The sequence below is a fragment of the Pleurodeles waltl genome, chromosome 5, assembly GCF_031143425.1.
Source record: "Pleurodeles waltl isolate 20211129_DDA chromosome 5, aPleWal1.hap1.20221129, whole genome shotgun sequence".
Lineage (NCBI taxonomy): Eukaryota > Metazoa > Chordata > Amphibia > Caudata > Salamandridae > Pleurodeles > Pleurodeles waltl.
The window spans coordinates 1,422,527,868-1,422,552,051 of NC_090444.1; the positions used below are offsets into that span (position 1 = coordinate 1,422,527,868).

The 24,184-nt window shown below is 42.1% G+C and overlaps 1 long non-coding RNA gene across 2 annotated transcripts in view; it reads left to right on the forward strand.

The window, feature by feature from the left end:
- The first annotated feature begins 9,479 nt into the window (after positions 1-9,479).
- LOC138296517 (uncharacterized) overlaps positions 9,480-24,184 on the forward strand; it is a 166,087-nt gene continuing 151,382 nt past the window's right edge. For both annotated transcript variants that reach the window (XR_011203847.1, XR_011203848.1), the window contains exons 1-2: positions 9,480-9,954; positions 10,568-10,649. This is a non-coding gene — a long non-coding RNA (uncharacterized lncRNA). The remainder of the gene's footprint in view (positions 9,955-10,567; positions 10,650-24,184) is intronic.

Genomic DNA, 24,184 nt, shown 5'->3' on the forward strand with positions numbered 1-24,184 from the left:
GCAGACACCCTGGTAACGCTGCTGCGACTGGGTCCAAAGTAGCTGAAAAATATGCTACTGGGCCAGTTACACCACCATGAACTTGAGTCAAGACAGACAAAGAACATGCATCACCCTCATGACAAAACAATATGAAGGGTTTTGTGCAGTCAGGCATTCCCAAAGCCGGGGCTTTGCACAAGCTTTCTCTCAGCTCAGTAAAGACTTTTATACAGAATTGGTCCAACACTAGGGGATCATTAACTTCTTTGTGTGTCAGTTTCTGCAATGGCTTTGAAATGACTGAAATGTTGGGACTCCACTGGTGACAATAGCTCACCATTCCCAAAAACACCCTGACATCTCTCTGGCTTTCTGGGGGATTCATCTGCAATATGGCTGTGACACTTTCTCTGGAGATTTTCCTAATTCCCTTTTCAATCAGGTGTCCCAAATATTTCACTTCTTTCTGATAGTACTGTAATTTAGCTGGTGACAACTTTCTCTGTTTCAACTCAATCTAGTCACTACAGTACTTTGCATACTGCAATACTTGATGAATCAGTTTTGCTTGCCAACAAATCAAATGATTCTTAATCATCTGGCTAATTTCAGGTCTCAATCCTTCAACAAGTCTGAACACAAAATTAATCATGTCTTTCATCTCAATTGTTTTTGTGCCACTGTACTGTTTGAACGCCAGCAACAATCTCTCATAGTATGCATGTATTGACTCCTTCACTTCCTGAGCTGTCCTATCTATTCTTTGCCAGTTAATGTTCTTGGGCGAAATTCTAGTTTTCAAAAATTCAATCACATTTAGTAATATTTTATTTCGTCAGGAGATGGAGTACCTGTTGCTGGATCTCTCTGAGGTTCTCTTGTTGGCCAATCTACGCTCCTCTTACACCCAACCCATAAATCTGCTGGAACTACTATTTCTAACAGGGTGCTCAAATCTTCCCACAGTCATTTTATGATTTTCACAAACCTATCTGTTTGCTGGTACCACTCTACTTGCTTCTCTCTTAATCTGGGATAATCATTTGTAAATGAAAGTATGTCACTTCTGCTCTAAGAGACATGAGCACATTTTCACTGGATCCTCAACTTGCTGCACATTTGCAGCAAGATTCGCAGAATCCCTTTTTCTCTTGTCTCTTTTCTTTGCCCAACTGCCTTCCCATTTATCTAAGGCTCCCCATGTTTGAATGCTCTGAATTAATTCCCTAAGGTGAATTTTCATACCCAGGACTCTCATGTTTTCAAAATCCTTTGAGTCAAAATCTAATCTGTAACTCATCTTCAAGTACTTTGTTTTCTTAATATCTATGTCATATTTTTCTGCTAAGTCTGCTAATTTCTGATGTACTTTTCTTCCTTGTTTGTAATCAGTTTGCACAAATAGCGCAACTCGTCTTCTCTGAATGTGTCAATCCTGTCCAACCCCATTTTTCCCTCAATTAGGTCTTCTGCTTCTAACCTAAGCCTGGTCAAATTCAGGGCACTTCCTCCGCTTCAATCTCCTTGAGTGCTACTCAGCTTCTCTAACCATTCAGTTAACTGATGAGCTGTCAAACCTTGTAACAAAATGCTGTTATGGCTTACACCTGGCACTTGCTATAATGTTAGGTTTGAGGTCTATGGTGTCACCATGCTTGGATTAGGATCTATGTATGATCTCACCTCATTATTTGGAGGAATCCTGAAAGGACTTAAGTCAATTAATGGACATGTTCCATCAAATGTCAGTCTCATGGGAGTTATAATTCTTGCTTTTTCATTAAATCTCTCCCGTTCTATACCCGGATTCAGGGTTTTCTGCTCACTGTTCCCGTTATTTCCCTGGGAGAACAATGGTATGACTGGACCTATGGTAACTGGTACAGACACTGCATCTGGACTTGATCGGGCATTTGGGCCTCTTGGTTGCATTTCTTGTGTATTCTGACTCATCAGCGCTGATATTTCTGTCTGCGATCCCATTATGGGGGTGTGCCTTGGGATCTTCTGTGTCTGTATCGGGGACATCAAGTTCAAGGTTGACTATGAGACCAATGTTGGTTTCTGGTAAATTTGTCCTGTCGGCACTACTAGATTTGTTGCGGTATCTATAATAGGTACATCTGGGTGAATTCTGGAAATATCAATCTGCGGCAAGGCCTTTTAATCATTGAAGTAGCTGGAATATTATGACTAGCCTTAATCTGGCTCTGTGCAGAGTAATTTGATATCCGGGCTGTAGGGTCTATACTGGTGCTTGAGTTTCTCTCATGTGCTGCATATGGTGAGGGACGATTTCTCAATAACTGTAAAATAAACTCATCATCATCTGACTCTTCATCTGGTGTCAAATCTTAACTTTCACCAATTTCTCTTACTGAATCAGCAAATTATTTTGGTCTCTTAAGGAGACTACCCATCCAACTCTCTTACCATTTTCTAAAGGGGAAAAAAAGAACTTATAATGGGCTCTTAAGGAGAAAAACTGCCCTACCCTGCTATCATTTCTAGAGAGGAAAAAAGGGACCCTGTGATGGGCTTTTAAGGAGACAAACCATGCTACTCCTTCTACCTATTTCTAAGAAAATTGCTTTATTGTGTTCTCTTAAGGGGGCTAAACTTTATGGTGGCCTCTTAAGGAGACGTAACCATGTGAAAAACGTTATGATGGCACCCCTAGGAGGCTAACCATCCTACTCTGCTACCATTTCTGTTAGCGCGTCTGTCCTTATTTGATCTTTTATTATTAATTTATAAGTGAACGTGTTAAAGGTTTAATGGACCTTTTGACTATGCTTAGAGTGATTCCACAATAAGTCTTAAATACACTGCAATTACTTCATCATAATCAATAAACATCATCAAATGTTCTTTGGAATCAGTAATTTTTACACACCATGACCCATTTGACCATGAATAACCACACCTTTATGTAAAGTTAAAATGTTTATTTCTCTATTTTACCAATGCTAATGTCACGTAAATTAGTCTTAAAACCAACTGGTAGACATACAAGAACAACACTGGTTGACCAAATCTTCTAAAGAATCTCAGTTTTGCTATCGCATTGATCACTAAACATTTGAGAAACACAGTTCAAATTAATAGCAAAAATAACTGTGCAATAGAAATAGCATACATCTAGATTCAGCAACTGAGCAACATCAATAATCTATTAATAGCAATCTGTTAACATTTCAGAGTCCCCTAACTAACCTTCTGATTAGAATAGCATGTTTGGACTTCATGCAAAACAATTTAGTCAACATAAATTTGGAAAACATCTAACTATGGCTCTATCAAAATAGCAGTTGGTACCTAGAAACAAAAGGCATAATCTATAAGAAGCACAATAGCATTTAGTTATACCTCTCCTCAGTATGGATCAGCAAGCTGCTGTTATCTTTGTCAGTTGGACATCAGTTTGACCAGCAACGGACATTGAAAAGGTAACGGTTCAGATACGGGGACTGTAAGCTCCCCGAAACATTAGAAAGCAACATCTAAGGGGTCAGCATTCAGTATCAGGAGTCTAAGCAATAAAGTTAAAGATAGAATCATCTACGGAGGAAATCAAAGTAGGAAATGAGCACACTTCTCTTTGTGCGATCGGCTAAGTAAAAATCACCTAAAGAACTTCCCTGATTGTCATTAGTCAGGAAATTGTACGTTTACTATGGTCCAATAAGGATAAAACATCAAATTTAAGCCATAACTAAATTGTCTTTTGCATGTCAATGATTGGCTCCTCTTCCTCTGTTCCCACCGTCAGGCTAATCAGGTAACATTTTTGTATCCATCCGTACTCCAGTCAGTGCATACGTTGTTAGCTCCTTGGAACTTCGCTGACTCACACATCAAACTATAGAATGCATTGACTACTAGTACAAGACCTTCTAGCAAGCAATTCTCATGAGAAAGTTAAAGACATCTGCTAAATGTTTGGTCAACGCAGTGAAAACAGTACATGAATAGATTTCTCTAGACATACATTCCCACAATTTTATTGAAGAGGGCAGCTTAACATGAGGCTGTGCAAGCTAGGCCCAAAGTTTCACTAACTTAAGATCCATGATTAAGAAAGCAGATACATAATGTGAAGTCATTACTATAACATATTATTACAATAATCTAAATATAGGCACTTCAATTAATATTATTAGGCATTTATTATTGACATTTCGTACTTTAATGGCAGCCACTCAAGTGGGCACATTTTCCATGTAGCACATCATTTTCTGTTGGTCAAATTCTATGCAAGTTCATAATTCAAAAAGTTCATGAAAATTATTAGTAATAAATTCAGCATTCACAGACACAAATAGAAATGGCAGTAGTGAACAATAAAATGAAAGAATGGGTAAAGAGAGAGACAGGAAGTGTACGGTGAGAGAGGCTTGGAATTCAGCAGCCTTTGTAATTAGCAACACACCCAGAGGTGTCCCAATGAAAATGTTGGGCCATTGCACTTATTATTATTATTACAAATGAAGCAATGTCATTCAGGCTATTTTTATGGAGGTTTTGTCTTCACTTTCTTTCAGAAGTATCTGAACTTTTTTGCCTTTGTGTTTATGGCTGCTAAAAATTCTGAGCATGTTACTGTTTTCAAATTGAGGGATGAGGTTTCCTCAATTTACATTAGTTATTTGACTGTGATAAGAAGCAGTATGTGGATCTACCAGATGTGCAGAGTACTGTGGGACAAACAGACAAATGTGCAGCTGCTTTGTGGCAAAAAATGACTTTTTTGCTTCTTTTGCGGCAAACGTTTGCAGCTAAACACTGATGCATCCTATGGACACCCTGAAGGAACTAAGAGCTAAACGCACAAAGAATTGATTTGCAAAAAGTGTTCACAAATTGTGTACTCACTTTTTGTGAATCAAATATATTTTTGTGAAGCGACCTATGAACTAATAAGTTGCTTTGCAAAGTCACCATTTGTAGAGGATTGCAATTGAACCTACCTCACAGTAGGCATGAGGAAGGTCACAAATTGTGACTTGCTCCAATGGGATGCCATGGTAGGAATGGAGGCCTGCTGTGGTCAGCAGACCACCATATCTGTGATTGTATTCAAATAAAGTCCTTTTTTTGAAATTCAGTCCATTTTCATTAAAGGAAATGGGTCTGCTTTTAAGAAAAATTTACTGCTTTAAAAAAGGTTTGTTCAAGAGTTGACAGTGGATCACTGCCCACTCCCTCTTCACAAAGTGGAAGGGATCTCAAGGGGTCCTTTTGTGAATGGTTTATCCCCTCCTTTGAGGAGGCAGTAACCTATCAATGGTTTGCGATTTATATTGCAGTTGTAAACCATTGATACATAGCGTTTAGAATTGCAATTTGGAAGGGATGTCCTGAACACCCTCATTCCAAATTGAGATTTGTTATGCATTTCTAAACCCATATTGTGATTGGGTAAGCAGTTTTGAATCACAAATGGTTTAGTACAATTAAAAAAAGTATTTTAACAGTCGAAAACCCTGTGATTTAGCAAACCACAGGTTTTGCAACCACTAAATGGCTTCAGACATCTGTCCGGGTGTATTGGGAAACATTGCTTAAATCAGTCAAGGAAATGAAAGCACTGTTTATGTTAGGGATGTATTCAATTATAGCCTCTCCCACACACACCATTAGTTGAGCCACATTGTATTTAAAAACAGTACATCAGAACTGGAAAAGACAAAAAGAATCCCCATGACAAACACATGTACGCAGGATGCATCCTCAGAAATAGGATTCCTTTTCTAACAACTTTCATACATAGCAAGCAACTCCACCCTACAATCAATGTTTACACACTCATCCAACTCACACGCAAATAGCATTATTTCGTTACAAACAGAGCAACACACTATCTGCAATACAGGGCATGCCCTGTCACACAGCACCCACTGGTTCAAAGCACCTCTATAAAACCCTGCACATCTACCTTTATAACTGTCAGACAAAGTACCTCCTTTATCCCCACTTACAAGGCACTTCCTTTCTGACACAGCACCCCTTCATAAACAGCACCCCTCTCACGCCACAGCCTCAGTCAAACAGAACATCTTCAGTCACAAACACAGCACCCATTCTCTCTCACAACATTTCATCATAAAAACGCAACACTCCTTACATATGGTATCACTTCTCTATCATAAAATATTGCTTCACGCACAGCACACCTTTTTCACACACAGGATTTATTTATCTGACACAGCATGCACGATCCACACACAAAATATTGCTTATATTAACTACATACAACTCTGCTTCTAAATAGCTCATCCTCTCTCCATGACATAAACATAATTTCTCTCTATTGCTCTACCTTTCTTCCAAAGCTGCTTTTATTCTTCCCCAGTAAATTGCTTGGCCATCTCACCACAAATTGTGTTAAACTCTCTCATACTTAACTCTGCAAAGAGGAGCCCTTACAATCTTCTTCACCCCTGCAGTACCTTAGTGTCCTTTATGATTTCTGGCTCTTTGCCTGCAATGACAGCGTTAATGTTCACTCCATCAAGTAGCTTCAACAGTCACTACTCAGAATTGTGAGGAGTACAAGTGGAGAGAAGGAAACATGCCAACTCACATGCTGCCACCATGTGTCACACAATGTCTGAGATCTCCACACCGTCACTGATAAAGAAGGGATGTCACACAGTGAACACAGTGTGAGCTAGAAACACCTGCATGGAGTAGTTTTCAGTCCATGTGTGTAGGATCTGCATATACATGATCTATTATATCTTCTGAAGCAGCCTTGTGTGTCCCACAGTCATAAAAGGCTGCTTCAGAAGTCTGCATTTTGGGGGCTATTAGCTAGGTGCTAACATAGTATCAAGTCCAAAGTTCAACCCTTTTCCTGGCCATGCCTTGTCCATGGATGATTGGACTACAATGTGGTCCATGTCCCTTCCCCACCATCCCACACAGACACCATCACATGCGTTTACCACCTGCGGGTGAATTGCAATTGGAGGGGCACTGCAAAGTTCATATAGAAAGTAAACATCTAAATGTGTTGCTCCAATTGGTTGGACAACACTGGTGTACCACCCGCAGGTGTTAAATCTATGGGTTAAATAGTAATTGGGATTCCTGTGTGGTTTTACGATCATTAAATCCAGTTCCACGTGGTATTCTGATTTTCTGCGATGGCATTATCATACCAGAGGTATTGTGTTTTCATTTTCATGTATATCATTGTTAGACCTGACAGCCTTAGGGTGGTCACCCCTAACTTTTTGCCTGCCTCCCTCCTCTTTTTGGACACTGCTTTTTCTGGTTTTAGGACTCTGCGCACTTTACCACTGCTACCCAGTCCTAAAGTGCATATGCTCTCTCCCTTAAAACATGGTGACATTGGTTAACACCCAATTGGCTTATTTAATCTACTTGTAAGTCCCCAGTAAAGTGCACTACATGTGCCCAGGGCCTGTAGATTAAATGCTGCTAATGGGCCTGCAGCACTGATTGTGCCACCCATCTAACTAGCCCCTTAACAATGTCTCAGGCCTGTGTGTGTAGTTTCACTGCCACTTCGACTTAGCATGTAAAAGTACTTGCCAAGCCTTAAACTCCCCTTGTTCTACATATAAGCCACCCCTATGGTAGGCCCTAAGTAACCCCTAGGGCAGGGTGCTATGTAAATAAAAGGCAGGACATGTACCTGTGCAGTTTATATGTCCTGGTAGTGTTTATATGTCCTGGTAGTGTAAAACTCCTGAATGTGTTTTTACACTGCTGTGAGGCCTGCTCTTTTCATAGACTAACATTAGGGCTACCCTCATATACTGTTTGAGTGGTAGATTCTGATCTGAAATGAGTAACAAGGTCATATTTAGTATGGCCAGAATGGTAATACAAAATCCTGCTGACTGGTGAAGTTGGATTTAATATTACTATTTTAGAAATGTCACTTTTAAAAAGTGGGCATTTCCCTGCACTTAAATCCTTCTGAGCCTTACAATCCACATCTGGCTAGGTTCCGTGACAGCTCCCTGGTGCATTTCACTTAGACAACCCCAAACACAGGATGCTCAGTCACACCTGCACACATCTGCATACTGAATGGGTCTTCCTGAGCTAGGAGGGTGGAGGGCCTGACACTTCCATTTCAAAGGACAGTGGCCTGTCCTCACACAATGGACTGCCAAACCCCCTACTGGGACCCTGGCAGCCAGGATGGAACTGAAGGGGGACCTGGTGCACTTCTAAGCCACTCTTTGAAGTCTCCAGCACTTCAAAGGCACATTTGGGTATTTAAACAGGGCCTCTGACCCTACCAACTCAGACACTTCTGGACAAGATACCACTGGTGAAGAAACTCTGAACCAGACCCTGCAACCTGTCAAGAGGAACTGCCTGGCTGTCCAAAGGACTCACCTGACTGCTTTCCTGCTAAGGACTGCTGCCCTGCTGTTGCCCTGCTGCCCTGCTGCCTTGCTGCCCTCTGGCTCTGCTGAGAAGTGCTCTCCAAGGGCTTGGATGGAGCTTGCCTCCTGTTCCTTGAAGTCTCAGGACCAAAAAGATTTCCTCCTGCATAGAACTCCTTGTGCAGTGAAAATTCGATGCACATCCTGCCAGAAACGACGCACAGCCTGCATCGCGGTGAGAAAATCACCGCACGCCGAACCGGAACGACGCAGCCCGGTTCCCCGAGAGGAACTCGACGCAGAGCCAGAGTTGAGACCGGAACTTTGACACACAACCCACTGGATCGACGCAAAGCTGAACCGGAATGAAGCAAGTCCAACTTCCTGCGAGAAGAATCGACGCAGGGCCTGCCATGAGACAGAAATTTCCACGCATTGCCCACCGGATCAATGTAGCTCCTGTGACTTTGTCCTGCACGCCCAGGATTTCCCTGCATCGTCCCTGGGGTGTCCGAAAACGCAGCAACCTGAAGAGGATCCAAGTCCGCACTGCGTAAATTGACGCAAAGCCTTCCCTGCGTGGGAAATTATCGACAAATCGAATGTGTGCGCCGCAGAAATCGACGTACACCTCCCCATTTTCCACGCATTTCATCCTCTGCAGTCCCTTGTGGTGAATTTGAACGCAAACCAGGTACTTTGTGCTTGCAAGAGACACTTGTTGCTTTTTAAGGACTAAAGACTCTTTTTATCATTCTCTGATGTGATATTTTAACTTATACTTATCAAATCTTGATCGTTTTGACCTGCATTTAACCAGATAAATATTATATATTTTTCTAAACACTGTGTTGTGTATTTTTGTGGTGCTATACTGTGTTATTACATGATTTATTGCACAAATACTTTTGCCTTCTAAGTTAATCCTGACTGCTCAGTGCCAAGCTACCAGAGGGTGGACACAGGATAATTTGGATTGCTTACGTAAAACACTTGGAATGATTGGCACCGTTGTCATAGAAAGTTCAACAGGGGGAGGGAATGCTATGCTAGCTTCCTGTGGCACTGCCCCTTTAAGAATGTAACGTCTAGCTTCAGAAGAACTATATACTCTATGGTTTCGGCTCCTGCACTTAGACAGAGAGGCTTTCAAGCAGCTAGGAGCACTCTAGCCAGCTGTCAGCGCTTCCCTCCCTAGTTACTGGGTTTGGCTGTGAAGTTCGGGGTCCCGTTTACTTAGGAGTTGGTTTCAGCCTGCTGCTGTGCTCTTGGGGGGCGTGTTCGGCGGGATAATGCTAGGGTCAGATGAGGAGCTGAGAAAGTGAAACCAGCGAGCAGCCAGGCACAGCGAGGAGTGGGGAGTCGGATAGAAGATACCAGCTGTTAGGCAGAGAGGATATCATAGCAGGCACAAAGAAAATGGCGAGTACGAGCGAAGAGTAGACCCTGACTCGCTTCTTGTTATGTTTCTTTAACGAGTGGAACCCAAGGCAGGCAATTCCTTCCACAAGCAGCAAGGCTGCGTTTCCTCTCTTATAGTATTATAGCGGCCAGATGACAAACGGGGGTCTCTCGGTTCCGTGCCCCGCAAGATATTCTGGTGAGTGAAGTTTTCTTTCTTCCAACACTTAACTGTTTTTGGGGGGTGGGGGGGGGGGGGGGGGGTGAAAGCGCGCGAGAAAACGCACGGGTTATTTGGCTTGTGCACATCTTCAAAATATTGTACTATTTGATGCCAGTTAACCTAAAGAAAACACACAGAGTGAGAAGCTTGCTTTCTCTCTAACATTCTTTCGGCGGGGATGTTTTTAAAACTTTATTAAAGGTCTTAAGTGAAAAATGCAGCTTGGGACACGGAGTGCATGGTCGACCTTCTTTCAGTCCATTTTTTTCGGGTTATTAAAAATTGTTTTGAGCTTCTATTTATTTTATGTTTTTTATTCAAGAAAATATCTTGAGTTGTGTCTGGTAGAAGGTACGGGCAGCGGGTTGCCTTGTCGGCGGAAAGGAATATGTGTTTGGAGGGAGTTGTAATTTAATGGTGCCCTTGTGAAGATCTCAACATTTAAACGTGATATGCATTCCAGTCAGTAAATATCATAGAAACTTCCAGCCGAGGGAGTCCAATGAGACCAAAACACTGTTGGTAAAAATAACAAATTGCTAACTTAAGCAGCAACTGTGTATATGTATTCTTGTATCTTTTTTCCCAGGGCACGGAGTTTTGGCATCTGTCAAGGGAAATACAAATGCACCCCTCCGCCTTTTATTTGCAGGTGCTACCATGCGACAGAGGTAGGTAGCCAAAGTTTACAATACTGCGTGGATATTTTATGGGCGATTGCTTTTTTAACATCTGCTTCAATGGCAGATTTCGTCTGCTTTTTGTTGCTCTCTGTCTGTGACAAGATATAAATAGCGCGGCGAAAGGGTGCACATAAAACGCTCTCCCTGCGGGATCTGATGCCCTAAACCATCTAGCAGTGCAGTTTAAGTGGGGCTGATGATAAAATGGCCTTTTTTCAACTTTACAGTGGTCAACTGGCCTCGTGTCAGGCCTGACTTTCAACATCTGCTCATATATAAGCATGCTGTGACTTGTAGTTTTGTCATGGGTATTGACCTATAGCTCCCAGCGTGCATATTGCTCATGGCTGGGGGAAAAAAAGCATTTGTGGAAAATAATCTTCAAGATTGGTCTAGCTGACAACTACGTATTTGTAATGTGATTGTATTAAGAATGGGCTATGAGTCAGTCACCATTAAAAAGTTATTTAAATGATAAAAACATGCATGTGGTACTAAACGTTTACTTTATGCGTGTTTGCAGTAATCTAGAAAACAAATTAGTAGCACCCCCTGCCATCTGTGACGCATTTTTAGCCAAAAGTTATACTTTTAATATGTTATTTGTCACTACTTTGAAATGCCCAAAATGTGCCCGATGTTCAAAGGCTTTCAACAATGAGTTCTTTTGCAACCTACATATGTCAAACGTTCCTACTTTAGATGCGGGGCCATGTGGAGTGGCCAGAGGGTTAGGCCTCGACCCTTGTAACAAAGAATTTCATGCATTTATGTACGCGTCCTGTTTTCTGCAAAGGGTTACAATTCAGTTAACGACATGTTTTACTTTTTTGCCTTTCTGTGAAGTTCCTTTCCTGATTTGAGCTTGGTGTGCAAATGTATGCATTATCTGCGCGCACACTTGAAGTTTTACCAAGTTTTGGCATGTTTCTTGTACTAATCTCCTGCGGTTGGATAGGATAAAGAAGACCAGGGCCTCTTAATGCCTCAGCTAATGAAAAGGGGGCTGACCTCCTCCTGTGGCACACTCTTGATCTCCGTGGAAAGTTCATTGCCAAAGAAAGAGCTCACAAAACTCGCGAACAAGAAAGGACAAACATCAAATGCAAGAACATGAGCTCTATAAATTAGATCGGACGTCAAGATAAACTGACTGCAAACAGGAACTTCAATGCACCCGCTGTGTTTTTTGTTACCATGGCAGGTAACCTTGAGGTTTAACCTTCATACAGCGTTACTGGAACCGCGTTCAACATGTGCAGCGCCTGTACAAACAAAACCGTAAATACTAGGCCTTTTTCAGATAAGCATTTGTTTAGCAAGCAAACCACAAAGTTATACCTTTCTTCCTGTGCAAATGGGAGGGGGGGCACAGGTCTGTGGAAGAGTTGGAAACGGGTCTTTCAGCCTGAAATATTACCTCATACAGTATGTTGGCACTTCCTCCCCGCTGCATGTCCTGTCACAGCTTTACGTGCTCTAAAGTTTCAACATTTAGTAAAAACTCGTAGGATTTGTATGGCATTATCTGAAAAGACTTTGGGTTCACCTGGCCTAATTATCTGTCGTTTACATTTCAAATAATGTGGCCGTGCACATTCTGTCTCCCTATTTTTAATTGTCTGTTTAAATTAGTTGCTACACATTGGTGAATGGCAGTTTTGAATTACGGGTGGGGAAGAGGGTGGCGCTAGGTTTCCCACTATGAGCATCCCTTTAAATGTGTTGACATTTAGATGACCTTTGAAAGTTCGTTCTGTTAATCATACTCGAAAGGCCCAAACTCTGCTTGACGGATGGGGTGTTTTTACAGCCAGTCGTGCTCGGCATTTAAATTGTGCACAGCATAATTGCTGCTTAGTGGGCAAGTTCCACTTTCTTCGCTGGTGGTTGTTCAGTAAAAGTTATGTTTTTCCCCGGGGCTGGGCACTAGTGCATTGCCGAATCGCAGCACTTCCCCCGTCCTTAGTTGTTTGGTAGGGTGTGGTTTGCAGATAGGAAAGCAATGGAAATTCTTTTGCCAGCGTCAACTGCATTTGTGTCCTTGCAAAAGCCGATTTAAGCACAGAACAACCTTGAGTTTGAGAAGGAATGTTTTTTTTTGTGTCGAAAGCAACTGGACCCTTAATTTGTGTTTTAGAGCTAGTTTTCATCCAGGCCCAGGGACATCTTGAGGATTTTGTGGGCCCCGAGCCAAGCATGTTTTGGGGGCCTGTTTGGAACATTTTTGAATTTATTATCCTATTTCAGCGCAATCATGCCCCTCTTTGGCCGAGTTACTGACAGTGCACAGGCACACGTCTCCAAATTCTAAACGTGTTCACTTCTACTATTCAGGCATAGTGATGCGTGTTTTCAATATTGTAACACAGCAGCTGCTCACTAATATTATTGCAAATAATTTCTTTGACACCCTCTTATATGCGAGGTCTTGTTTTGATCTAAAAGAAACATTTTAATGGTGTTTCGTGTAATATAAACACAACATTTCTTCTCTGCAAAATGTCTGTAACCGTCACTCGGACATTAGAAATAAAAAGTGTAAAACGGTTTTTTAAACAATCTGTTTAAGAATTAATCACGGCCATCATGGCAAGACTCTGCAGAACAGAGATGGCACTATCCGGGGTCACCCTGAAAGGCTGGGGCCCTGGACCAGAGCCTACTTTGCCCATGCCTTAAAACGTCTCTGTCCATACCTCATCACATTTTTTTCCCACTTTTTTTCCTAAACACAATATTTTCAGCTGTTGCCTTGTTTGGAAGCTTAAACAGCGTTGACTGATTAAAACGCAGTGGTTTATTTTTAGGTCTTGATTACAGACAGTTTAGCTGTCTGCTGGCAGACTTACTGTTTTACTGTACAAAATATATATATAGGGGGGGGGCTTTTGATCATCCCTACTCCCCTCCCATCCCACCACCAATGATTGGATGAATTTGTTGTCTCTCTCTGTTGTCTGCTCCTGATTCTGTGGCTTTCCTCCCTGTTATTGTGTTTGTCCTGCACAGAAGAATTTAGGGCTTATTGTGTTCCGAATATACAAGCTGTAACCTTCCACATACTTGAGGGAAATGTATTTACTGTTGGGCACTCCAAGGGAGTGCATGATTCCTTTCTCTTGCTCCCTTTTTATATCCCTCTGTCTTTCTGTGATGCCTCCGTACCAGTGTCCGTTTATATTAGCTTATTAGGGTCCAGCTGTACACACACACACACACTTTTTTTTAACTTTTAATTTGAATTTTAACATGGTCTTTGTGCTGGTTGGAACATTATATTAAAAAAGGATGCCTGCTTGCGGCACATGCGTGATGACCTAAACACGTGTATACTTCATGATGCATGCATGCACTTCATTGGCCATCTTTGAATGATTTTCTTTAATGGAATACCCATCCCAAGATTGATGGGCGTTCATGCACAAGTGCCATGAAGCATGCAGTTGAGGAAGGGGCGGGGGTGAAAAGCTCAAGGCAAATCAAACAGTTGTGCATTCTAGAGCTCAGACCTGTTGGCTTTGGTAAATGTTTGTTTAAAATGTTAAAACAATTAGGTTTGGTGGAGGACAAGAAGACCTTGATCCACCTTGTGTTTTACATCCCATGAAATATATCACAAAGAGCTGTTTGCCCCTTCCTCCAGCCTTCCTCCTTGGCTCATCAATGTTGGGGTAATCCTCTCGCAACCACACACCCAGGCCAGAGGGATTTCTAGTGATCGCCTCCTGAGTGTGAAAACTCAGTGGTTTAAGGATACTAGGTAATGCCATGTCACTGGATAGCAAAATTGCTAGTCATGAACTTTTTATTTACAAATGTTTATTTTAAGGTGTGTAGACCAACTGGTTTAAGTAAACTGAACCAAGGCGAAAACTCGGAGAGTACACTGATTTCTTCAGTGAAAGTCCAGGCCTGGAATCTGAGAGTGTCAGTGAAGAGGAGACATCTGATTGCTTATTGGCAGGTAAAGGTTTGCAACTTGGAGCTCAACAAGATCATACTTAATTTGTAAAACAATAAGTGCCGGGGCCAACATGGAGCCCATGGCCAGCGCTACAAATATTGGGGCTGGGTCGGCTTGATTCCTCCTCATGCTTCTTCCATGCACTACCACATATTCCCTGCCATGGCTAGCATAATGTTGAACATTAGCTTTTCAGTTTTAATTATTCGTTGTGCATTTCAAATCTCATTCTTTCATATTTTTAAATGTTGAGTTACAGCATGATTCAGCTGCCGTATTGATGGATGTAATGGAGAAAGTTTACAGACTAAATCAGTTAATCAACTAAAATGTTTCAACTGGTCAGCACAGTTTTGTCTCTTCAAAGACTTTCACATGAATATAATTTTTAAAAAAATCTTTAATTGTATTTTCTGTAGATACTTAGCGGTGACTTGGATTAAGTGATTTATGAATCTGCTTAGTATGAGAGGTAGAGGTACAGAAAAGCCTAGGGTCCGGGGTCTACTGGTATGTGGTCAAATGGGATTGAGCTGGTGACCTGTATTCACAAAAGTTTTAGCTTGCTCTGCAGTAAAAAAAAGTACAGTGATCACGTGCAAATTGACATAACAAAATTCTTCCTATGCAAAATGAAGTGTATTTGCACACATCTTTCCTCTCTGCAAAAACTGTACCTAAGCGCTGGCCTCGGTATGTGACCGCTGTATATCTGTAGGCGTCCATAATTACTCAGTTGAAGTTCAGACCCCCAGTGCAGGGTCTATCCAGAGGAAGTCACAGATCATGCCTCTGCTGCAGACCCCCCCCCTCCCCACCCCATCCCCATCAGCCAATGTTCATGCAAGCAAGGAACGCTGGAGCATATTATTACATTCCCAGTCCTAACAGTGCGGTAGATAACCCTGTATTGGAGTACACTCACTCCTTTACCCAGGGCGGAATAAGCACTATGTCTCACTTGGGTCGTAGTCGCATTATGTCTGCTCACATTATCTGAACTCTTTCCCTTCACTCATATGGTGCACTGGAGCCAATGTACAGTAAACCAGCTGGCAAGTACCTGCTGCCTTACTGATCATGGATGGTCATCCATGGCAGTTCAGTGCAGCAGTGGTGCAGCTGACTATTGTGAATCGGGAACTGGACAATCTGGAAGCACACAATCTGGAAGCACACATGCATTTGCTGCTCACAAATTGGAATGCTTCCCCAAACCGCATTAGCTGGGGAAAAAAGCGCAATTCTCCAGTAAAACATGCTGTGTAAATAGTTGTACTTAGATTTCCTTTTGAACAAATTGTCTTAACGGGAAACGGTGTGAAGTGAGTATTGCTCGCCTTAGGCGCACCGACAAAAACTAATCTTTCCAGTTTATGCATTTTGTGCTGTTTTAGCACTGTTTATGCTCCAGTTAATGTTACTATGCTTCTTTCATGCTACTCGTTTCTAGGTGAAATTCACCCACATCAAGGGGTGTCTTAATTCACAATAAAAAATAAGGCAATTGAGTATTCTTGGGGAAAGAAAAAAAAAATCAAAGTTTCACATGCAGTTCCTCCATGCTGATTGAGGGGTCACGGGGAGGGGAAATTTACGTTGTTGTCTGTGCCCCTTGTTTAATGACGCTAACTCAGCTCTCTATCACTATCTGGATACTGCTTTGTTTTGTAATTTTTGTATTGTTGCACTGTCTCGGAGTGCTGAAACGGCCGCACAGTGGCGTGTTAGCACTATATAGACAAATAAGGAGATTTTATATGGTTGTCTTGTTGCTTTGTCTCCCTGTCCACACTAAAAACCCTGAAGGGAATTTCAGAGTTTCATGCCTCACATTGATGCTATGCCATTCTGTGATAGCTCTTCTTAATTTTGGGAGGCCAGGGAGTTTCTGGAAGTCTGACCATATGACTTTCTGAATTTCACAATGGGGAAACATTTATTCTGAATGCAGCATAAGGATTTCTTGTAGCAGTATCTTCAGTTGAGTAGTTATTATTTTAAACTCGCTTCTGCGTCTAATGGGCAAGTACTGCAGAAATACAACTTGTTTATTAAATTTTTGACCGATCATCCTCCTTGACAGTATGTGACATCTTTTTTTTTTATTGTTTTGAGCATAGAACCAAACACCTTGGAAGTCCAGTGTAGCGTAATCCAAGTCAAAGGCTGTTGTGCTTGAACCATTCTCCGTAGGGCCAGTCTTACAGAGAACTGCTGTGTACTGTTAATGCACCTAAATTATACACTTGTTCCTGGAAAGGCCTCTACACAAATACATATCTGAGTGTGGGTTTACCGAGACCGACACACCTATTCCTTTCCAGAGTTGCAGTCTTCTAAGCAGGAAACACTCCTTCATTGGTTAAGGTCGACCTGTACATCTGCATGTCATCAAAACACTGCTGCTAGAGACTTCAGTGACTGCTTGAGAATATGTTTTGACGTAATTCAGAAAAGAATTGAAAGGTTGGTGAAAAGAGGTGACCATTGAGGAACAACACTTCGAGGTTGAGGCTGAATGCAGGCACTTGGTGTATTCTCCTGTCTGCAATGAAGTAGCCTTTCCCTTTAAAGGTAGTGTGTTATATTTCTGCTCTCACTTTGTGAATAGTTTTTAGTTGTAGTCAAAGTGATTATGAGCAGGAAAAAACTGAAGTATTGAGAAAGTACAGTTCCTGGTCTGCAAGCCCTGGAAGAGTACCTTGGATCACCCTCAATATATTGGTTGTGCATGCTGGAACGGAATCTCAAGCTTGAAAAGCACCAGCAGAACTCTGGGGCATTGTGGTACTCCAAGAAGTAGTCAGAAGTGCTGATGTCTGCTGCATTAATCAGGGGTTTTTGTGGAGTGGGTGCGGGGGAGGTGTGAAAAGTGGAATAGGGTTCCCGAGGCAGTGGCTCTGATGTCAGTGGTAGAGACGAGAGGGACTTGGGTGATGTAGTTGAGGCAGAGTAAAGAGCATTAGGCATTCCAGTCATGACTGGCTGGATTGCTTGGAAGCAGTCTGCGATTTGAACAAGGAAATAAGGGGCAGGTTACAAACATGTTTACTGGATGCAGACCCTGAGATTCAGTAAACTGCAACGTTTGCGACCAGTACGTTTTATTTTTAGATGTACTAGAACTATTTGGGCCTGATTTAGATTTTGGCAGACGGGTTACTCCATCACAATGGTAACGGATATCCTGTCTGCAAAATATAAATTCCATTATTTCCTGTGGGATTTATATTTCGTCAAATGGGATATCTGCCAGTGTTCTGATGGAGTAATCCATCAGCCAAACTCTAAATCAGGCACTTAGTGATTTGGTAACCGGTTACTGAATCACTGAATGGATTTTAGGAAACCATACTGAATCGGTATTCGGAAGAGACCTATTTAGGACCTTCCTTCCAAGTACTCTATCCTTATGGTATGTATTAACGTTTTGCAACCAAAATCCTATTGTAAAACATACTTTTTTTGAAACTTCTGAAAGGTAGTTGTAACCCATTCACAAATAGAAAGAGTCCCAAGGGAAGTTTATCATTTGTGAATGGTCAAAAAGGTATTTTAGAAGTACTGGCAATAAAAGATTTCACTTTTTTTTTTTTTTAATACACAGCTCTGTTCCTGAGGATGGGGCGGCTAGGAGGTGAAGAACTAATGTTAGTAAAGGGGCTTTCAGAAAGTATGGCAGGGGCAGGAGGATCCACTCGTCCCAGGATTTAAGCTTAAAAGGAAGCTTTAGATTGAGACCTTGGCTATTTTTGGCATTTGTACTCTGCAAAATATAAAATGAAATAAACAACCAGTGGTGGGTGACAAAGTGCTTAATTCGCTGCAGCTGGACTTAATTTACATTGAGTCAAGGGCCCCCTCTCTGTCCCTAATTTCGAGGCATGAACGGAACTTTGTATCGGTTGCCGTCCTTGTCTGTAACTTGAAATTTTACACACCAGAATGTTTGGTCTGGATGAATGTCTCTCCACTTGTTCCTTTTTTAAAATCGTTTTATGCAAGAAGATAACAAAAGAACAGCACTGATACTTGCAGCAAATCATGGTAAGAGGCATTTGATTAAGATACACCATGAAAACATTAATCCTGCTAAGATCCCTCTTCCTACTGCCCTCTGCCCTTTTTATCCCCAATGACTCAACCACGCATCCCATATGTTTTTAAGCATATTGGGGCAGCCACAGGCCATATACTTATGTCTGTTCTGCAGTGGTAAGGATATCCATCTTATGTGTCAATTTATGCAAATCACGGTGGTCAGACGTGAGTCAGTGTCTAGTAATATCTCATTTTGCAATTCGGAATCCAATTACCACAGGGTGGCGGGTCCCTGTACTATCTGTTCCCTCTCATTCAATGCCCAGAATACCATGCAGTGGACCTAATTACATTGGATAGCCTATGTGCCTCCTTCACTCTTGCCATGTCAGCTGCAAGGAGATAATAGTAGACCAGATGGGAAAAGGAGGAATGAGAGTGGGGTAAGAATGTATATTGTCGTTCATCGGGGTGACATCGGCCCCAAGCATCACAGAGACCCATGGGGTTGGTCCTTCTGCTACTAAAAAAAAAAGTCCAGGGCTGCGTTAGTCACTACCCACCATTAGTCTACCAGGTGGCAGGGACTTCAGCTGTTTGGACAGCTTAGATAATGATGAATTTGTCAAACTCTGAGGAAAGGGGGGGGGCGATATAGAGGAACAGAAAGTAAACCAGCTGCATCCTCCTGTAACCATAACAAAACACTTGAGCCGATCAGTATATGTGTTGGATATCATGAGGAGGAAGGACTGTGTGAGGAGAATGTCCACACCCCTAGCCTCGCTTTTTTATCCTGAATGATAAATTTGGGCGTAGCCATATCTGTTGAGGATGTTGCAGTTATTACCTAATAAGTGAGTTTCCTGAAAGAGAAGGATATCTGGAGCTAATGATTTGTTGTATTTAAGGATCTCATCCCTCTTGATTGTATCATTCAGCCCATTAACTTTCCATGAGAGGAAAGAGCAGGTCTAAGGAAGGACAGCATAATGTGGGGGGAAAAACTCTTCAGTACCTCTCTGGTTGGAAAGATAACAGCCCTGGAAACATTGGAGATACTTGTAGGTTGTCAGGCTTGTTCCAGTCCCAGCCCTCCAGACTAGGCACCACTTCCCCCCCCACGTGGCATCCAGTGTACCAGGATACCTCACCAGTGGGTGCAATTGCTCTTTGTATGGAAGGGATTCATGGCCAAGGCATCTCCCACTAGATGGAGCAGAAGTAAATGGACGGCTCTCCTCCAGGCCCCACCCATCCTCCTGGTATACAGCTAGCACTCAGAGTTGATATCCACCGAAATCACCCGTGGCTGGGTGTAACTTAATGAATGGCAAACACAGTAGGTAGAAGGGGCTTGCCAGGCACATCATAGCACCTTCTTGTAAGTTAATCTTGACAAGTTATCCAGGTGGTGTTGTTCCTTGGGTTCAGTAAGTTATATGGCACACCTCATCTTTATTGTGGGTGATAGAGCACTTCCGTGTCGTCAGAGAGACGTGTAGCCCTGGAGCACAGCCACATATATGGGGCATCATTGTGTCTCATTTGTTTTCCAGTCTCAAGTAGGTCAGACAGAAGCTGGGTGAGTTGCCCTTAGTGAAAGAGGTCTCTGACTGCTCAGAACCCTTCTCCAGATGTGGGCTCACCAAGTCAAAGTGCACACCATGGTAATGTAAATGACTTCTACAGTGTGGGCCTCTGCACTCCCCCATGTTGTACTGCAGTGGTGGTGGGCCTCCGCAGGACCTTTCTGCCTGGATGCAGACGTCTTCAGTGTCTCACCACTCGGAACACTTCGCTGGCTTGTACACTGCTTGGGGCCCCTCTGGGCAAAACGGGTAGGTCCCTCTGCCCCAGACACTGTCACTGACTCACCACAGTCATCTGACAACCGGGTGAATGGTTGCCTTAGTCGTATTGGATGAGTGCCTAAGCCACCACAGCTTTCTTGGTCCCAGGCCACTGCCAGCGAAGCCCCGGTCATGTGAGGCATTGGGCCCTGAGGGGTCTCCAGCACATGCTGAGTCAGGGACAACGTGAGAATGGGTAAGACTGATTCTAGCACTGCAGTATTGTGAAAGAATACGTGAATCTTGGGCAGAGCATTACAAGGTGCACCAGCCATATTAGGTGGGAAATCACCACCCTGGACACCTAGTCGATAGATTTTATGTAGGCTGTAATACGTTGACCTTTCTTTCATACTAGGTCAAATTACATGTATTTTTATTATTATTATTCTTATTTTTTTTATTTTTTTTTACTTTTACCTATTGGGCCAGGAATAAATGCAGGTCTACCAAACTGAAGTTTTTAACTGCTTCTTTCCCTCTGCTGCATTTCATAATTTCAACTGATGCCTATCATGACGTAGGACCTTCCCTTAACAAATTAGCACATCGAAACTAACACCTCGAGAGGTCCCCTCCCCGTAGGATTGTTGTCCACAGCACTATCTCTCTGGATAATGGAATGAGGATGTGACCTTGTAATGAAGCATGCCATCTTGGGGCGGGTGAAGGTTCTTGTCTTTTCTATACTGGTTCCAGACAAATGGACTATTTCTGCCCTGGTCTTTTATACCTTTCTTGGAATACTGACCACTGAAACTCTGTGTATTGTATTTAACAACAACATAAAGCGCAGCAAATACAAAGCCGTGTCCTGGTGCTGTCTAGGAAGACTATTGGAAATGAACAAGGTCAGTTAGTATTTGGGAAATAGCCAGGTCTTTAGAGCCTTTTGAAATTCTAAAACTTAGGCATGCATCCTAAGTTCGAAGGGCAAGGAGTCACTGAAAATACCCTGTCTCCTATCTGTGTTCCCTACAATCTTGCTACCAGCAGTAGATGAGCATTAACTGATCGCAGGCTCAGGGAACCAAACCTTAGGGAAGAAGGCAAGTTGATAGGCTCCGGCACCACCAACGTTTGTTGAACAGCCTCAGAGAGCTTACAATGATTGGCCTTATCCTCGTTTAAGACCTCTGTTTCCAGAGGGAAGGATCTGCAGATGGTCCTAATTTCGTCCTCAAAGAATCCTGAGATATTGTCACAGAACCTTTGTTACTTTGAGGGGAACGCACATGTACAGGATCTTTTAATGACCTCACGATTGAGAAAACGTTTCCAAAAGAATTTTGTGTTTTTAAATTTCATTCGGCATAGAAAGTAACTTTTGCAACAATAACTTCATTTTTATATTCCCTTTGAGTATTCTTTAACTGCCTTCTCAGCTCTGAATCATAGTTAACTCACCAGAGCCACTCCACCTTTGTGCAATCTAGATTGGCAAGTGCCAGTGTCTAGACGGTCTCTTCTGACTAGAGAAAAATTTAGGGGGTGAAAGAGTTGCCTAGTATGCGAAATATAACCATCAATTTTATTTCCAATATCGTCTTTCAGGACGGAAACTCTTATCTATATTAACTTGGCAGTCATTTTGGTTATGTAGGGTCCTTTCAAAGGCTTCAAAATCCAGCTTGGGATAGTCCTATTTACATAAAACGACTCTAAATTGAAATACCTTTGACATGAATTTGGCCTTCCTGTCCTGATGGAATAATTCGTTGTGTGTAAATTCAGCCATTTTTCATCTGTTAATAATTGTTCTAATAATCTATAATAAAGCACTCGGCTGTTAAATGAAGATGTGGTGGTCTGGGCGTTCTACAGATAATGTAATGAGTGGGGTAGACGCCTCTTAGTTATTAGATAAAATACACTGCTAATTTGTGGTCCACTTCAAGAGATCCTGTTTAGTTACAACAATCGCCACATGTTAACATATTCTAGTGTAGGTAATTGTATTTTTTTTTTTTTTATCACTTGAGGGTGAGTACTGTAAATATCCACTAACAGATGTGGAAACGCAGGGCTGCAACTCTAGTAGAGACTGGTGTGAAAGCATCCTCTGCCACCAAATGTTCTTAAACAACCACATCCTACTGTTGAAGGACTAATGAAGTTCCGATTGCCTTAGGTTTTCTCCCACTTTCAAACTGACAGTAAATATTTCAAAGACCGCCTTACCCATAAAGCCTGTCTGAATGACTAGCATAAATATTTTGCGCTGGTGTTTCAAGGCAAGCTCCAAAATTAAGACCAGGCATTTATATGGTCCTGGGTTATGGAAGGGATGTTGTTTAGGAACGCACAAGGTAGGTCACCTTACCTTTGTGATTGGTATATTTTCTTTTTGCATTACCTGGTAAATAGCTTGAACCTGAAGAGTGTCAAATGTCCTGGAAGTCAATATCAGTTGCTATGTTCACCCACCACTTCCATTACGTTCACCTACTAGGATGATGCTGTATTTCCAAATACTAGAACTCCCTAATTCCAGATGATTAGGCAACCTGTCTCTGTTGACTTCATGAGTACCATGTTTAAAGAATAAGCACATTAAGGGGTAGATTTACAAACAAAAAAAACTAGCGCAACGCCTCACAGCAACCAAATTGGCTGCTGTGCATTGTGCGAGAAGGAGATAGTAGGACAGTGTGATTTCAAATCAGATATTGAGCAGGACAGCACTTTCCATAGCGCTTACATCCAATCAGACTGCATAGTGCCATGCACACCCCTTAATAGTATGGTGCAAAGGTTTCTGTGTCATGTCTAGCATAGGTTTTGTACTGAATGGGTCCCCATTCATAACAATATACTATTCCCAGACAAATGTTAAAACTTTTCCCACTTTGGATGTGTGCTGTATAGTGCAGCATACATGCAAGATCTGACGTTTGGAGAAAATACAAATGTCCCCTTTTTTTCACACCAGCCTTTAGTACAAAGCCCTGTATACAAATGTTAGTAGATAGCGCTTTGCATCATAAACCATGGGTGGCTGCATAGGAGCGCCCATGTCAGTGCTTAACTTAAGACGGTGGTAGCAGGTGGGGACCACCAGCACTCATTTTTGGGGACCGGCCATTATCTGAGTTTCATCCAGAGCAAGAGAGAGAACAAAAAAAAAAAAATGGTGGGAAAGAAGCAGGAGGAGAAAGATGGAAAAGCAGTAGCAGACAGAAGTCGGCGACGAGAAGAAATCTGCAAGAGTGAAATAAAAGGTGGACGAGGCAGGAGGGGGAATCTAGAGTTGGAAGCCTTGGTATTTAACAACCCTAATATTCATAGCATAGGCTTGGCACTTGTTATTTTAAAAATGAAGCGCTGGTCTTGTGGCACGCTCCCTTGACACACAACTAAACAAAGCACCTCTAATGGTAGTCTGTTACTTTAGGGATTATTTTCAGTCCAAATAAACTTTGTGCGGGAAAGTAAACCCTAAATAATCAATTTGTGCTAGTTTGTGTCAGTTTTGTTATGAAACCCATGTGCAAAATGTTAGTAAATCTGTCCCTGAATTAAGTTGTTTTTATTACAAAGCAGACCCTAGTTTTATAACGATTTCTTTTTAATTGTAACCACAGATTTCTTATGCAAGAGGGAGCAGTTTGCTCTGATATTTAGTTACATAGTGCTTGGATGTCCGTGCTTAAATAAAA